Source organism: Mizuhopecten yessoensis, unplaced genomic scaffold (assembly GCF_002113885.1).
Source record: "Mizuhopecten yessoensis strain PY_sf001 unplaced genomic scaffold, ASM211388v2 scaffold3311, whole genome shotgun sequence".
Taxonomy (NCBI): domain Eukaryota; kingdom Metazoa; phylum Mollusca; class Bivalvia; order Pectinida; family Pectinidae; genus Mizuhopecten; species Mizuhopecten yessoensis.
This window is the reverse complement of record NW_018404981.1, coordinates 905,378-923,338: the sequence shown is the minus strand read 5'-3', so window position 1 is coordinate 923,338 and position 17,961 is coordinate 905,378. Positions and strand designations below refer to the sequence as shown.

General features: G+C 33.3%; 1 protein-coding gene across 2 annotated transcripts in view; it reads left to right on the top strand.

Moving 5' to 3' along the window:
* The window catches only part of LOC110447339 (cytochrome P450 3A24-like), a 58,824-nt gene that overhangs the window by 451 nt on the left and 40,412 nt on the right, over nucleotides 1-17,961 (top strand). Inside the window, exon 2 of one of the 2 annotated variants that reach the window (XM_021492960.1) lies at nucleotides 6,412-6,450. The exons of the other annotated variant lie outside the window; for it this stretch is intronic. The gene's annotated coding sequence lies outside the window, so the exon portion shown is untranslated. The remainder of the gene's footprint in view (nucleotides 1-6,411; nucleotides 6,451-17,961) is intronic. 2 annotated transcript variants of the gene reach the window in all.

The window sequence follows — 17,961 nt, the reverse complement described above, 5'->3', positions numbered from 1 at the left end:
CAATGTAGGCATGTTCGCCACCATTTACTTCAAATTTGTCAGGAATTTTTAAATTAAAGACATGTATAAATATGCATCTATATAATTTCAAATTGATCTACTGAGAAAAGTTTTTTCTTATAAAAAACATATATTCATTGAAAACAGTTATGCAGTTAATTGGCACACTCATTGTATCGTTTTGCCCGTTATTAATAAGATACGCGTTCATTAAACAGGTTTATATGATACGCATATGACAACACAATGGGAAGCAAACAAATACTGACTATGTCCCTTTGATGTAGTGCTCAAGAAACACGGACTAAGCTTGTAGGAATTGTATGTCAAATAAAACTGATTAATGGTGAAATAACATTGAAAGGCGAACAGTGTTAAATTGATACTATATATGTGTGTTATTTGATCACTACGGTTTTGATCTTGGTCTATATAAAGGCAGATTTGGATTATTCAAATACTTGTAATATGAAGCACGTGCATGTATGTAGCGTTGAGCATGTTTAGGATGGGTGTAAACAAACCCTGTTCATACCTTGATGTGAATGAATTTAGCATCAATTTATGTTTATGATTTGACAAGTAGAGAGACCCTTAGATAATTATCGAATCTCGTGGTTGGCTTACCTCTAGAAATACTACTATCAGTTTCGTGCAGTGAATTGCAGATGTTAATCAGTTCTTAGTATTATGTATAATATGACATTTTTTTTTTTACACTTTTATGTAAAATAATAAACGAAAGTTTGACACTATCTTTTAACTAGCATATTTGTGAAATTTCGGTGTTAAAAATAGGCTGTACATAGAAAGACATTTAAAAAGGAAGTGCGCTTTGAGATTTCGATACGATACATAATGGAGAATCTTTGTATCACATACTGCTCTGTTTTATTTGAGTGCATTTGTTAAATGATAGGCTGTTACGCCTCCTGTATATAATTATTGAAATAAAAAAGGTTCATGTTACTAATTGTTAGTTGTTAGACATCGTATGCAGAAATGATTAATGTTGACAAAACACTGCTCAAAATGTCAGACAGATATATTCCCTTATATTCTGGCTTATGTGATTGTACACTGCATTAAAAACAGTTTATATATATATATATGTATGTATCGTTTATATATTTTTTAAACAAAACATCACGATAGCAGTCTACCACTGTCACTTTGAAGGAGATATAAACATGTCATAATTAGAATTAAACTCACGAAGCTTCAAGTTTTAAACAACGTAAATATAGAAGATAATTAAATTGTGATGAAACGTGGTACACAAATATTCAGCGAACTGCTTGGTTGAACTTTACTTATGCTAACAACAGATAATCAGGAAAAATTGTATTTGTCAAAATTCAAAAAAGGATAATATGATGCGGTATAACCTTGATTTATTGCTCTCTACGTGTAAGCTGATGTCTACCATTGATTAAATACCGACTAACGTGTAACTATACATTCTATAATACATTTTTGTTGTCCTGAATATACTTCATCACGGAAGTGTAAATCTTGTTTTTGTGTATTTAAACATTTTGCCATACCTTTGAGTATTTTGCTTAACGTGTTATATGTAACCTTGGTTTTCTATACTAGGATGTGGCTGTCTTGGTTTTATATGCGTTAAGTTGAGTATGTGATGTAGAGCGCTTAACATTCTAACAGGTTATATTTTGATACATAAGCGACATAATAATAATACGTACAATATAAGATCCAAAAATAAAACAATTGCCCAATCATGGTAGAGAGGTAGTGATGATTTTTTACTATTAATGACTATTAATTGCGCAAAATCTAAAAACCACTGACATGTTCTGGGGATTAACCCGCAAGTTAATTACATGTATTAATGTGATAATCCGTCTCAGGCGGGGACTTTAAAACCTCTTTAATTATCTAAAATCTTATGAATGTTATTCTTCCTACTACTATATGCGACCTGCCATCTGAGCATGCGATTCCCCTGGGTTCTATTTTCATTTGACTTCCCTTCTTACTCTGTGACTTACTTGCTTCTATATTCATCTGACCACTGCGCCTTTGTTTACACCTTTACTTGACTATTATTATGACCTTTCGACTCCCCTACTTTGGATATTAATCTCTCAAAGCCCCTTTAACACTGCAGTTCTCTTGCTTCCAAATTCTTCCTCTTAGACTATCAGTTAACTGCTACATACATGCGTCACCTCTCAGTCTGTTTCCCCTTTTTTGCATAAAAAAAATATTCTGTCTCTCGCCTTGCTTCATAGTTCATCTGACGTCTTTTTCTTAATCAGTGTCTTCCCTACTTATTTTTGTTATCCATTTGACCCTCCCTCTAAGGCTGCAACTGAACTGCTACATGTATCTTACCCTGTCTCAAGCGGTATCTCCTCTTGTTGTACATTCATCTAATCCTTTCTTAGTCTGCGTCTCTCTTGCTTCACAATTCATCATATCCTCCCATTAAGGGTGCCTTTTAAGTTTTTCTTTCACCGACCCCAACTCATTAAGTGCTTCCGCTTCTTCTACATACACCTGATCCTTTTCCTACGTCTATTCGTTTACTGCAACGGCTTTTATATATATACATCTGTCTTTGACGCCATTATTGTATATTGGTTTGTCATTCCCTCTCTTTGAAGCCCCAGAACCTATGTTCATCTTGCCCTCCGCCAATTTTACGACTCTTTCACTTTCTCTGTACTGACATGTTTCTCCTATTCAGTCTCAGCCTCATCTTCCTCTATTCTAATATCATTCTCTCTCAAATAATATGAGACCCCATTCCGACATTAATCTCCTGTTGATAATGTTATATAATGTGTTGATAATGTTATATAATGTGTTGATAATGTTATGTAATGTGTTGATAATGTTATATAATGTGTTGATAATGTTATATAATGTGTGGATATTGTGACACATTCTGTTGATAATGTTTCGTATTTTGTAAAATATGCTATAGCGTCGATATAAAAACATATAATATCAGACTCAAATTCTATCAGGAACAAAAATAAATAAAATGTGAGGGGGAATGTCAAATACCAGATTTTACGATTAAGGTTGTTTTAAAAATGACTGTGAACACACAACGTGTGGCAAGATCAAGGATACAAGATCAAGGTATCATATTATCTTACTGATGTTTAAACTTTATTTTCATTGTTACACTTGTCATGAATTATGTTAATTCAGGTATTGATATTTATATGAATAACATTTCATAATATCATAATACATATGCTCCATCGCAAATGAAAGTTGAAGCTCATTTGCTAAGTAACTGTGAAATATGCATTCATAGATAAAATAATGGCAATTAAGGAAGTCATTGATACATTTTCTCTCCGTCTTATTTGTAGTTAAGAATGCAGATATTTGTACAAAGGTGTTGGATATCAGGGATCTTACCTATTTTGATTCAATCATGTAGAAATACATGTACTCTGTATATTATTCGCCATGCACAGTAAAACACCTATTTGTATTTCGACCGTCATATTAGAAATACTATTTACTGCACGATTGTATATTTATGTTTGTTGACATGATTAATTCCCCCTTATAACGGTTAGCAAAAGGTCGCAAGCTAAGCTGATACAATATTCTCAGGTATATGTTATTTCTTTTAGAAATTTCATTTCATTTCGTAGTATAAGAAGATACATTTTATATATAGAATTAACTTTTTATCTCTTTTCCCTACAAACAATCATCCTGTTCCATACTTCTGTCTCCCATACCCTCATAGGTCCTGGATCCCTATAAAGTTACATTCTAACGTTTTTATATGCCATTTTTAAGAAAGAAAGTTGTTCTTGAGTTTCGAAATGAATTTATCATTTTAGCTATCAAGGTCAAAACTTGTTAATTTCATCATATACGGAATGGTATGTTAAGATTATAGCACATGTGCATAGATTAACAAATGAAGCAAAATGAAAACATTTTTACTTGATAAATAGCCTACTTGCACCAACGTAACCTATTGCCAGCGAATATACAATATATATATGTCAAAATGAAAAATCGGTAGGTGTACTTTATAATTATTATGTCCAAAATATAAATTCAATATACAACGTATGACATGTATTAATTTATATACTGTATATTCCAGATGCACGGGAAATTAAAAACAATATATCTAGATAACAAAAGGTTTAATATGTACGTCAACCCATTCAATAAAACATATATAGTATAAAATGTGTGTATAATGATTGATATTTATGCCAGATATACATGAAATATAAAACGTACATTAGGGTATTGGTAGGTTTCAATGTACCACCATATTAAATAGAATAAATGGAGTACATATATTTATGTCAGATAAACAGGAAATATAAAGTGTACATCTAGATAACGGTAGGTTTAACATATGTCCAACATATTTAATACAATTTATAAAGTTTAATATGTATGTATCATGATCAATAGTTTTGTCACATATACAGGAAATATAAATGAAATCTAAGTATCGTTAGGGTTGATATATATGTCCAACATATTTAAATTAATATCTTAAGTTTAATATGTATGTATGAGGATTGCTGTTTATGCCAGATATACAGGAAATACATATTTACTACATTTATAAACATTAAATGGAACATATAAAGTATAATATGTATGACTGGTGCATCTCATAAAATAATGATTGCTATTTATACCAGAGGTACCGGAAATATAAAATGTACATCCTAGCTATTTTATATAAAAGAATGTGCACGGGGTTTTGGCAGTGAGACCTCCCATGTGAATCTCGTATGTCTATCTCGAGAGCGACGATAATATAACACAGGAGGTTTCGTCGTCACCTTGTCTCATTTACCTGTCAACGCTAACTCTGTATAAAGTGTGTAGACGGTTTACCCGTACACCTGTGCCATCGCTTTCGTCGTCGTTCTTTTCATCTTCTCATCGCATCACTGGTTTGTACATTTGCTATATTTCACCTAACGCATGATTGCTTTACCACCTATTAAAAGCACGGCAACGCTGATGGCGAAGAGTTATGCGGTCGTTGTTTAGATGTGACTTTTGAGACTATTGTTTGGGTCAAGCAAGGCCAGACAAGGAGGGAGAATGAATTGGGGGATTGAGCAGAAGGCGTGGAGTGAGAAAATGATTGAAATTATATAAACCGAAGGCCCAGCAGATAGCATCGCCGTCGGCCACCGTATAAACTTCACGTTAAATGACCCTAAAACCTTATATCAATTTCTTCTCATATCATCTTTACCGAAACACTGGTACGCATACACTTACACACACACATCCACAAATATATATAAGAAATGAAGGCGTGGCCTAAGCAAGTACTTAATAATCATGGCAATGGAATCCACTTTATGTTTAAATGCGTGCCACTACTCGACCTTGCGTTCGTTTGCTGCCTCGATGTTTATTATCGGACAAATATATAAGAAACTTTAATGTTTATAATTTTCGTGGCAGGTAGGTTATCATACCTTAACTTTTTACGCCGCGCGGTAAATTCAGGAAAATTGTGTTTTAGTTCCAAATAATGTCATTACATCTGAAGGACACAATATGTACATGTACCTTAGATCTCAACATTGCATTCGTCTATGGTGATGACATGCTCTTATTGTCGCATATTCAGTGAGATGCTAGACTTTGTTGTACTGAATGGAGGTCTGCATTTTGTGATACGATTGGAGTTAGCCTTGGACTTGTGGTGGGCCTTTTCTTCCTGTGTTTGTTGCAGTACCGCGTTTATTTCAACCTGAAGTGTGTTCCTACTTATATATATAATTAATGTTAGGGGCCTATGAGAAGACTTTTTGGTTGCTCAAATTACCTTTTGTAATGTAAAGATGGATATTTCAATCAGGACTGTTGTAACACTTTCTACACTACTATTTATATGGGTTGTGTTGTATGTTATGTTCCCTTTCTGTTCCTCAAATGGATAACCTATAGCGAAGTATTGCGAAACATGGTATATTCTTCATTATCATGCATCACAATTGACTTAGAAAATTACATAACACATCAGTTCAACCAAACACAGCAATTTTTTTCTAAACTTAAAAAATGTGTTAGAACATAAATATTATATAAACATATATTTGTGTTTGAGGTTCTAGGGGTTAAGATTTTGCCATTTCTCAATTTCACATTTCTGCTAAATCTGCTGTAACGTTGTTCTAAGTACAGGTAGTCTCGTTGAGAACATATTCTACACTGTAAGTGTTGGATTAAGATACTTTGTAACATATCTGTGTTCCCATAATGTTTATCCAGTTTCTCAAAATTACTTTTCATCTTTTTGAATTTAGCTTAAACACTTATGGTAGCTGTTTAATGTATAAGAGTTGATAAAACTAGGATTTTACCAAAGAATGTGTGTTCGAAAGGATTTAACAAAGCTGTTTCTTCTGAAAGGTTGTACCAGATCCACTTCAAGCTGTTAGATATAGAAAGGTAAGTGCTCTAAATTATTCTTAGTATTTTAAACGCTATCGTATATAACCAGCATATAACGAAGAACCATTTCAGATTTTCCACTACCATACCCAATGTTTCAAAAATAATTATACGAAGGTTTCTTTTCATGTTCCGGTTCGTGTTCTGTATTTTGAGCGTAATGATATTTTTGAGTTTATTTAAATCAAGAAAATATGTCAAAATTTTCTTAAATATGTATTTAAGACCAGTATAGAATTCGTGGAAAGTTGGGCTGAGAACATACAAAATAGAAACTTTCTTTGATAATTATCCTCATTTTAATATGACTTTTTATGTGAAATAGGGCAAATCTCAAACATTGCTTACTATTAATTAACAGGATTATAATGCATTTTTCAATCGTGATGTGCGATATGGTAATGCAGTATTATGAAAACTGTTTAAGCAATGGACAGTTTTAGGAAGGTTAACCTCAGTTTCCACTATGTATTCTTTTATTTTGAGTGAATGCTTATGGTGTATGAAAGGGAGAAATCGGTAAGGAAAGTAAGTGAAGAGCGTTGGTTTTGTATACATTTTGGTTTTATCAATTATTTACGCTGAGTGTTTTACTGACTACTCAACTTTGTCTATGTTTTTTGTTCTATAACTTCCCTACCAACATTATACTTTATCACGTTTAGCATTAAAATAATGTGTTAAATCACATCGTTCATATCTCTCTATCCACTTAGCACCTATATATCGTTACCTTACTCCCACACAGCCAATCGACCGATACCTGTATGTACCTAGCGTCTTGTGGACAAGCAAAGCTGCATCCTCATATCAATTTATTTTGTCGACGCGTTTGAACTGAATTTCTATTATTTGATCATATTTTTTTTAATACACAACGTGAAATACGAAATATAACATAATATGTATAAAATGGTAAACCATTCGCTGGTGTTTCCAAGATGAAACGTAACAAAGATGCTATCTTTTTCAATTTTAGCAAAGAATAATTATCATTTGATAAGGCAACTACTCACATGTTTACAACTGCACACGCGTCTGTTTCGAAAATGTCTGACATACACGATTAAATAGTGATGACAAAACTAGTGCGGCTATTGTCAACCTGAATGGTTGTTTCTAATAGGATTACTGAAATAATTTTTTTATTCATGTCCTCTTTGAGGGATTCTACATGTATATAAATTCGAACTAATTGATCAATGTGCTAAAGATTGTCAAGCAAATTGTCAATAGCTAAATATATATCTGACGATGATCGAAGAGGAAACGAATACCAAAGATCACTTAAGTACAACAATTTAAAAAACAACAGGACAATCATTTATTGAAATTCACATAGACACGCCTGTTGTGACATGAAACAGGTAAGCTTTTGCTTATTTTAACAGATGTTTTCAAATATAAATAACAAAATACGTAGTATTACGTTATCTGTAATCTGCAGTTAACCAATCTAGTTATATAGATATACTACATAATAAGATGGCTAATTGGCTCGATAAGGAGGCGAGAAATAGGGGAAACGTCTAAATACGTTTTAAAGCTAAAACCTAATAACATGCATCCTTTAATATTTATTTTGTATGTTTTCTTAATATAAGACACACACTAATTCTGTGTTTCCTTCCACATAAGAGCCCTTTCGCGTTCATTTCTGCGCCAACGATTAATAAAAGTTGATGGAACTTCTGTAGAAACTGACGTGGAATAAGTAGAGTTCAGTTTTTTGTAATATGAAGATCATCGTGTTCAATAGATACTATATCATTATATTGAAGGATTACATTCTTATATTTACATTCAATGCAATAGTGATTTTGTTTTTGATAATTTCTAAAATATCGGTCTTGTGCAAGTCTTACATCATGGAAGGTACCGAAGCTTATGGCGTCATCACTCACTGTGAGACGTCATCCTGATAAGATGAATAACTTGCATTACAATAGAAACTAGTTAAGATGTAAATTATTTGTTTCTGTTTAACTCAATTAAAAACCTCTGACAAATCCCAACAAATTGAAAACAATTTATTAATAGAACTACTTATTGCGCTCAGCAGAATAACAGAATAACCAGGTTGATAATATGCTGAGTGTATTCATAAGTCAACTGGAAAGTTAATTGAAAAAAACCCACTTTAAAATGTTTAGTAGGTATATTGAGTTCAAATTCAGTAGAAATGTAAATATTGCACGCTAATACCTGCACATTTACATTTTTAAAATCGGCATGTATATTTAGGTATGTTCGAAAAAATAGGAATCCTGGTTTTTTCAAGTTAGTAGTAACAACTGACCTCATTGCGACACAACTTTGTTGGATCTTGGGGTGTCTATGAGTGCATGTTTACTGAACACAAACCTACAGAACACAGGGTAAAAGAACTTATCAATCTAAAGGCATACCAAACATTTCCGTATCAACCATCAAAAGCAAATAAAGAATGCATATCATTGATTATTAATATGATAATTCAGATCCTATACGTTTGTCGTAAAGTAACAATAAAGAATGTTTTATGTCATTTTTCATTTCCCAATTACGATTGTATTTCAATAAACAAACGCTCAATAACTCAAACTAACTAAATAATAGGACTAACAATGTGTATAGATGCAAAATATGACATTCTTTCAATACCTTAAGTACCAATCGCATTATGATTTAACACACCAACAGTCTCAGGAAAGGACTATATCTAGATCATACTGGGTTTTATGAACAGGCGTTGTGTGATAGCATCTATTGGTGTTGCAGTAATGTTATCCCTGAAGATATTATGGACAAAGCATCTTAACATCTGTGTGTACTTTTACCTACATATACTACATATGATATGTATCTTCATAAGCAGATATAGGTATTTACTTTCAAATAAGGACATGCTGTTGGTGTATTGTTTAAGTACTATATTCATATCATAGATTTGAAATTCTAATGCTTGATCGGCAACGAGAATTGTAAATAGATTGGTCGAGCAAGTTTGGTCATGGTCATAATTTCAGATATGGAAAAATAATATAATTTTGTTAGAAAAGGTAGAGAAAAAACTCAGCTCTTACACATTATATATATAAAGTAAATTATGATATATGGCTATTGTGTTTTTAATTACAAAAACTAAATAACAAATATTTTACTGATGATGACGTCGCTGCTTTCAGCTCTGCAAATATTCATCTTATTCTATTTTTCAAGCAATTATCCTGAACATGTCGTCAGAATACTTCAGAAGCTTTGATAAATATTACATGGCTAGGCAAAATGAACTGCAAAACTTCAATGGTATTATCAGTACTTCACCATTAATAAGTAATGGATCTGAGACACCGGCCCATTTAAAATGGTTTACAAAATTAATTACATATGTCATTTTCACATACATCAAAGAACAATTATACAATTAAAAACAAACGGATTTGTTTAACTTTGAAAGATATTCTACATCAGCATATACAAGGTAATCAACAATAGGTTTATTATATGTTATGGTGCTCGATTTTGTTTGCTTATGTCGGATATGTGAAGAAATTAAGTAAAGGAATAAAACTATGTATGAGCTACAACCTTAAATATTTGGAATTAACTATCTGTGTCATACATACAGATAGTGTAAGCTGGTTTTGCTGTTTGGGATTATGTTCCAATGTGTGATTGTCTTGCAAAAAAAGAATATATTTAAAGACATTGTTGGTTGTTGCTGTATTGAGGTGCACTGGTCTGGCTACCTCTTTGTTGTCATCCCTGACTCGGGTTGACATCTATTAATATTGTGTTAGCTAGCATATGATAATGCTTTTCTCGTTAACTTTATCCCATGCTAGAGGTGTTGCTCGAGTTAAGTCTGTTATTTGATGCATTATACAAAACTCGGACCGTCGCTACACTCCCTACATATATATTTTGTTTGTTGTCTTGTTGTAATTTATAATTTCCAATAAGTGAGTTGCAGTACTGTAAACAACGTCTGATTATATGCTTATGTGACTTTTCATCACAGTTGGTTGCTCTGCAAAGTAATGTCTAACTGCATATGACATTTTCATATATCTGGAGAGGCGAAAAGACTTGTTTAGAACATTAGTGAGAGTTTGTAGGTACTGTTGAATGCATTAAAGCGAGTCAGATAGAGTTATGAAAATGTGAAGAAGAAAAATAATCAATGGTATGTGTAACGGAGTATCATGGAATAAAATGTACATCTTTCTTTTTCTAGTAAGCAACAATAATAGTTAGGGATTATCAACATACGGCGATGACACTCCAGTAAGAGGAGGAGGAGGTATTGGTGATTCAAAATAATAACGGGATCCAAACTAAATAGTTCAACAATTTTAATTGTTATTTACGCAGTCTATGTGTAATATATGTCACTATGACAATATTTAAACGTTAACACTTGTGGTTAAGGATAAGCTCTTTAAAAAATCGAATAAGGGTTTACTTTTATAAAACTATCAGTGGATGTCCAGATTAAATACATTTTCATGATACCTGATTATCTTACTTTAATTTTGAAGTATATGAATGTGTTGCAAGTCATTTGATCTACTTTGAACATCCAATTTTGATTTGTTGTAAGTTGTATACGTTTGTCAATTTAACAGGAGATTTCATGACGGATGACATATATAAATGTTGCAGAAATCGCTTTCAGAACATATGATTTCACCTCTGGGGTGTTTTTTTTTATTCACTTTTATTTTCAAAATCTGGTTCTGTTTCCGTTTTATAAATGCAAACCCAATTTGGTCGTTAAATTAGATAAATCTATTATCTATTTTCAAATGACAACAGTAAATGCTCTCATGCAGGTTTGTTTTGACCATACCTTTCATTTTATTTCGAGTTCCAGGGTTTCTTTGAATTATTAATAATTATTTTGACATTTCGATTATAGTTTTTTAAATCACATTATTTTTAAGACAATTTTATGTCCCACGAAAAGAAATACTGAAATGATGATAAAGTTTAATCTTAGACCTAATAACATCACGCCGATTCTTTGTTGCAAAGCATATACATATTAACAGACTCGTAAGGTGTGATAACAATGTCTGAAATGTTATCAGCATTACTCTTTACGAGGACCATTCATATTGAAGCCGAGCTTCTCGTGATCAGATACGATGTTTCGTTGAAGACCAAGTTTGATCGACACAGAGTAATGCAATGGGTATGTCATGTGTAGACTTCAAGGCGAGATATTTAAATTACATTCCTGAGAGTAATGAGTCAAACCCATACGTAAATATTCGCCTAATATCGATATGGTTGTTTATACAATATTCGCTGGTCAACGAAGGATGCCCGGAAACTCTTGAAGGATGTTCATTTTAATAACAATCCAACGACTGTTATCAAACATCAACACTATATTTGCATACGGTGGCAGTGACATCACGGCTTCTTACTACACGCTCAATCATTTTGACTTTTTAGACGAAAAAGTAATTCCAGGGAATAAATTATCGACATAGGAGAATGCCCAGCTATTCCTATCCTTTTCATATCCTCTTTAGATATTATGTGTTGAAAATTAACTCTTTGTGTGCTATGTAGATTTGTCCTGATGACTGGTAATAAGATTTTGGAAATCTCAGTTTCCATTAACATCAACGGGTATCTTAATACCATTTAAAGTGCAAATTATTAACATCAATCTATCCATTGAGATAAATCGTTTGATTTAAGTCAGAGTCACCAGCTCCACCCTTTCTTAGTTGTAAACCCTTGCTAAATTCATCGCTTCTGTCGTTACATTCATCGTCCACGTGGAAGTTGTGGCGTATACCATTAGGCCATGACAATGGCAGGGTTTAGCGAGGTGGTTTGGCAAGCTACGACACATTCAAATTTTTGACATTTCTATTTAGAAGAAAATTAAAAGAGCGATGACTACATCGATAAAATATCAACCACCTTTGAAAGAAGAAAGCACGACGAAAATAACAATAATAGACGTTTCATGGGAAATAGGTTAATAGACCAGATATAGTCGTTCGTCTAGTTTCAATCGTCCTTTTTATATTTATGGAGCAATTGTACCTATTCTAATGAAAATAAAAATACATTCGTTACAATAGATGTCTGTTTGTTAAGTTGGTGTCAATATTTTATATATTAGGTACACTAGTTTAATTTTTTGCCAAAAATCCGTTTTCCTGACCTTTGTTCAGTTTTTTTAAAGTCATTTTGTGTTTACTCCATCTTAAATTAGTATTTATTTCTCTTTGTGCTTTCATTTGTGTCAATTTAATTAAATAAGTAGGGTTAATGCTGTTTAAGTTAACCATTTTCTATTCATCATTAATCTTATTGATACGGATATGATGAGAATACTCCAAAACAAATATAAAAAAAATATATATATCACAGCTTAGATATCGTGTGAGAATGTATATTTTTTACAACGAAGACTGTTCATAGCTTTGTTTGCGATCAAAATGTCATGAATTGTACCATATTTTAATAGAATAAATAAGAAGACAAGTCATGGTCGTTCGACTCCGGATTACATAGCTTGTCCTTTCATTTTGACGCATATAATTTAATAACCTGGTTATCATGTGTTCCCATTGCTTAACCCAAACATGACCGTAGTGTTATACTGTTTCCCGTGTTCCTTGCATGTTGTTCTGTGCCTTTTAAATAGAATAATGCTGTTATTGTTTTTCATTTACAATTTCCGCACACAATAACATTAAATCGCATGGTTTTCGTTATAATACGAAACATTTATAATCACGAGACTGTGAACATTAATGAGCAATGTATTTTCATCAATGTGATTTCTTTCCGTTTCTGACAAAAAAAATATGCTATTACAACAATGAAATGGAAGGTTCAAGCATATCAATATTTAGGATGTCTATTCGTTTAGAGGTCAGAGGTTACATGCATTACATTGAGTATCTTACCTGATCAGCTGCAATTATATATATTATTAGTCAGGCAAACGATCAGTACGTTATCTCAACTTGTCGTCAACTATTAGAAATAATCGGTAAATGTCATTGTACGTCGATCGGTATCTTCGAGAACTCCCCTGAAGCTAGCATTTGGTAAGGATAGTATGTATAATAAGCATTCATGATCAAATGACATCCCTTCCTCTCGTGCAGTGTCGTTTGTTTCATCACTTGATCTATACACAATGTACGACTTATTTACCCTTACACAATGTACGACTTATTAACCCAACCACAATGTACGACCAGTTGATTCATACAATAAGTACGACCAATGGATCCATACACAATGTACGACCTATTGATCCAAACACAATGTACAACCGATTGATCCATACACAATGTACGACCCATTGCTTTATACACAATGTACGACCCATTAATCCATACACAATGTACGACCCATGGATCCATACACAATAAACGACCCATCGATCCATACCCAATGTACGACTTATTGATCCAAACACAATGTACGACCCATGGATCGCTACACAATGTACGACCCATTGATCCATACACAGTAAACGACCAACGGTTTCATACACAATGTACGACCAATGGATCCATACACAATGTATGAAATATTGATCCATACACAATGTACGAACTATTGATCCATACACAATCTACGAACTATTGATCCATACACAATGTACGACCCATAGATCTATACAATAATTACGACCCATTGATCCATACACAATGTACGACCCATTGATCCATACACAATAAACGACCCATTGATCCATACATAATGTACGACTTATTAATCCAAACACAATGTACGTCCCATTGATCAAATCGCAATGTACGACCCATGGATCCTTACCCAATGTACGACCCATTGATCCATACACAATGTACGAACTATTGATCCATACACAATGTACGACCCATTGATCCATTCACAATGTACAAACTATTGATCCATACACAGTCTACGAACTATTGATCCATACACAATGTACGACCCATTGATATATACAATAAGTACGACCCATTGATCCATACACAATGTATGAAATATTGATCCATACACAATGTACGAACTATTGATCCATACACAATGTACGAACTATTGATCCATACACAGTCTACGAACTATTGATCCATACACAATGTACGACCCATTGATCTATACAATAATTACGACCCATTGATCCATACACAATGTACGACCCATTGATCCATACACAATAAACGACCCATTGATCCATACATAATGTACGACTTATTAATCCAAACACAATGTACGTCCCATTGATCAAATCGCAGTGTACGACCCATGGATCCTTACCCAATGTACGACCCATTGATCCATACACAATGTACAAACTATTGATCCATACACAATGTACGACCCATTGATCCATTCACAATGTACGAACTATTGATCCATACACAGTCTACGAACTATTGATCCATACACAATGTACGACCCATTGATCCATACACAATGTACGACCCATTGATCTATACAATAAGTACGACCCATTGATCCATACACAATGTACGACCCATTGATCCATACACAATGTATGAACTATGGATCCATACACAATGTACGACCCATTGATCTATACAATAAGTACGACCCATGGTTCCATACACAATGTACGACCGATGGATCCATACACAATGTATGAACTATTGATCCATACACAATGTACGAACTATTGATCCATACACAATGTACGGCCCATTGATCTATACATGATTTACGTCCCATTGATCCATGCATGAATTACGTCCTTTAAAGACTCTTCGATCACATATTATTGTATCATCTACCGAATTCGACATGATGTACGACCCAATGATCTTTACAAGGTTTACGACCATTAACCATTGCATAATGTACGACCCATTGATCCTCTCAAGAAAACAGTACGACCCTCCGATTCCAACACTATATACAAGTTACTGATCTTTATTTGATTGAGGGTTCATCAATCCATACATTATGTACGACCAAGGATCATTGCACGATATACGACCCGTTGTTCCTTGAAACTTGTGCAGTTTGTACACGATATATCACCCGTTGTTCCTTTAAACTTGTGCAGTTTTTACACGATATGTTACCCGTTGTTCCTTGAAACTTGTGCAGTTCTTATACGATATATTACCCAATGTTCCAAGATCCTTGTAGAGTTTTCACACAATATACGACCCATTGTTTCTTGAAACTTGTGCAGTTTTACACCATGTACGACCCTCCGTCTATGATACTTGTGCAGTTTTACACCATGCACGACCCACCGTCTACGATACTTGTGCAGTTTTACACCATGTACAACCCATCGTCTATGATACTTGTGTAGTTTTTACACGATATACGACCAATTGTTCCTAGATCCTTATGCAGTTTTTATAGATATAGGACCCCTTCTTTTCTTATATTTATGCAAACTTTACACGATGTACGATATATTCTCCTCTGACAGATATAAAACCTTACACGATGTACGATATATTCTCCTCCGACAGATATAAAACCTTACACGATGTTCGATATATTCTCCTGGGACAGATATAAAATACTTACACGATGCACGATATATTCTCCTCCGACAGATATAAAACCTTACACGATGTTCGATATATTCTCCTGGGACAGATATAAAATACTTACACGATGCACGATATATTCTCCTCTGATAGATATAAAACCTAACACGATGTACGATATATTCTCCTGGGACAGATATAAAATACTTACACGATGCACGATATATTCTCCTCTGACAGATATAAAACCTAACACGATGTACGATATATTCTCCTCTGAAAGATATAAAACCTAACACGATGTACGATATATTCTCCTCTGACAGATATAAAATACTTTCACGATGCACGATATATTCTCCTCTGACAGATATAAAACCTTACACGATGTACGATATATTCTCCTGGGACAGATATAAAATACTTACACGATGTACGATATATTCTCCTCTGACAGATATAAAATATTTCCACAATGTACGATATATTCTCCTCTGACAGATATAAAATACTTACACGATGTACGATATATTCTCCTCTGACAGATATAAAATACTTTCACGATGCACGATATATTCTCCTCTGACAGATATAAAAACCTTACACGATATACGATGTATTTTCCTCTGACAGATATAAAACCTTACACGATGTACGATATCTTCTCCTGGGACAGATATAAAATACTTACACGATATACGATATATTCTCCTCTGACAGATATAAAAACCTTACACGATGTACGATATATTCTTCTCTGACAGATATAAAATACTTACACGATGTACGATGTATTCTCCTCTGACAGATATAAAACCTTACACGAAGTACGATATATTCTCCTCTGACAGATATGAAACCTTACACGATGTACGATATATTCTCCTCTGACAGATATAAAATACTTACACGATGTACGATATACTTACACGATGTACGATATATTATCCTCTGACAGATATAAAATACTTACAAGATGTACGATATATTCTCCTCCGACAGATATAAATGATTACACGATGTATGATATATTCTCCTCTGACAGATATAAAATATTTCCACAATGTACGATATATTCTCCTCTGACAAATATTAAATACTTACACGAAGTACGATACATCCTCCTCTGACAGATATAAAATACTTACATGATGTACGATATATTCTCCTCTGACAAAAATAAAACCTTACACGATATACGATGTATTTTCCTCTGACAGATATAAAACCTTACACGAAGAACGATATATTCTCCTCTGACAGATATCAAATACTTACACGATGTACGATATATTATCCTCTGACAGATATAAAATACTTACAAGATGTACGATATATTCTCCTCCGAAAGATATAAATGCTTACACGATGTATGATATATTCTCCTCTGACAGATATAAAATCCTTACACGATGTACGATATATTCTCCTGGGACAGATATAAAATACTTACACGATGTATGATATATTCTCCTCTGACAGATATAACATACTTACACGATGTACGATATATTATCCTCTGACAGATATAAAATACTTACAAGATGGACGATATATTCTCCTCCGACAGATATAAAATACTTACACGATGTATGATATATTCTCCTCTGACAGATATAAAATATTTCCACAATGTACGATATATTCTCCTCTGACAAATATTAAATACTTACACGAAGTACGATACATCCTCCTCTGACAGATATAAAATACTTACAAGATGGACGATATATTCTCCTCCGACAGATATAAATGATTACACGATGTATGATATATTCTCCTCTGACAGATATAACATACTTACACGATGTACGATATATTATCCTCTGACAGATATAAAATACTTACAAGATGTACGATATATTCTCCTCCGACAGATATAAATGATTACACGATGTATGATATATTCTCCTCTGACAGATATAAAACCTTACACGATGTACGATATATTCTCCTCTGACAAATATAAAACCTTACACGATATACGATGTATTCTCCTCTGACAGATATAAAATACTTA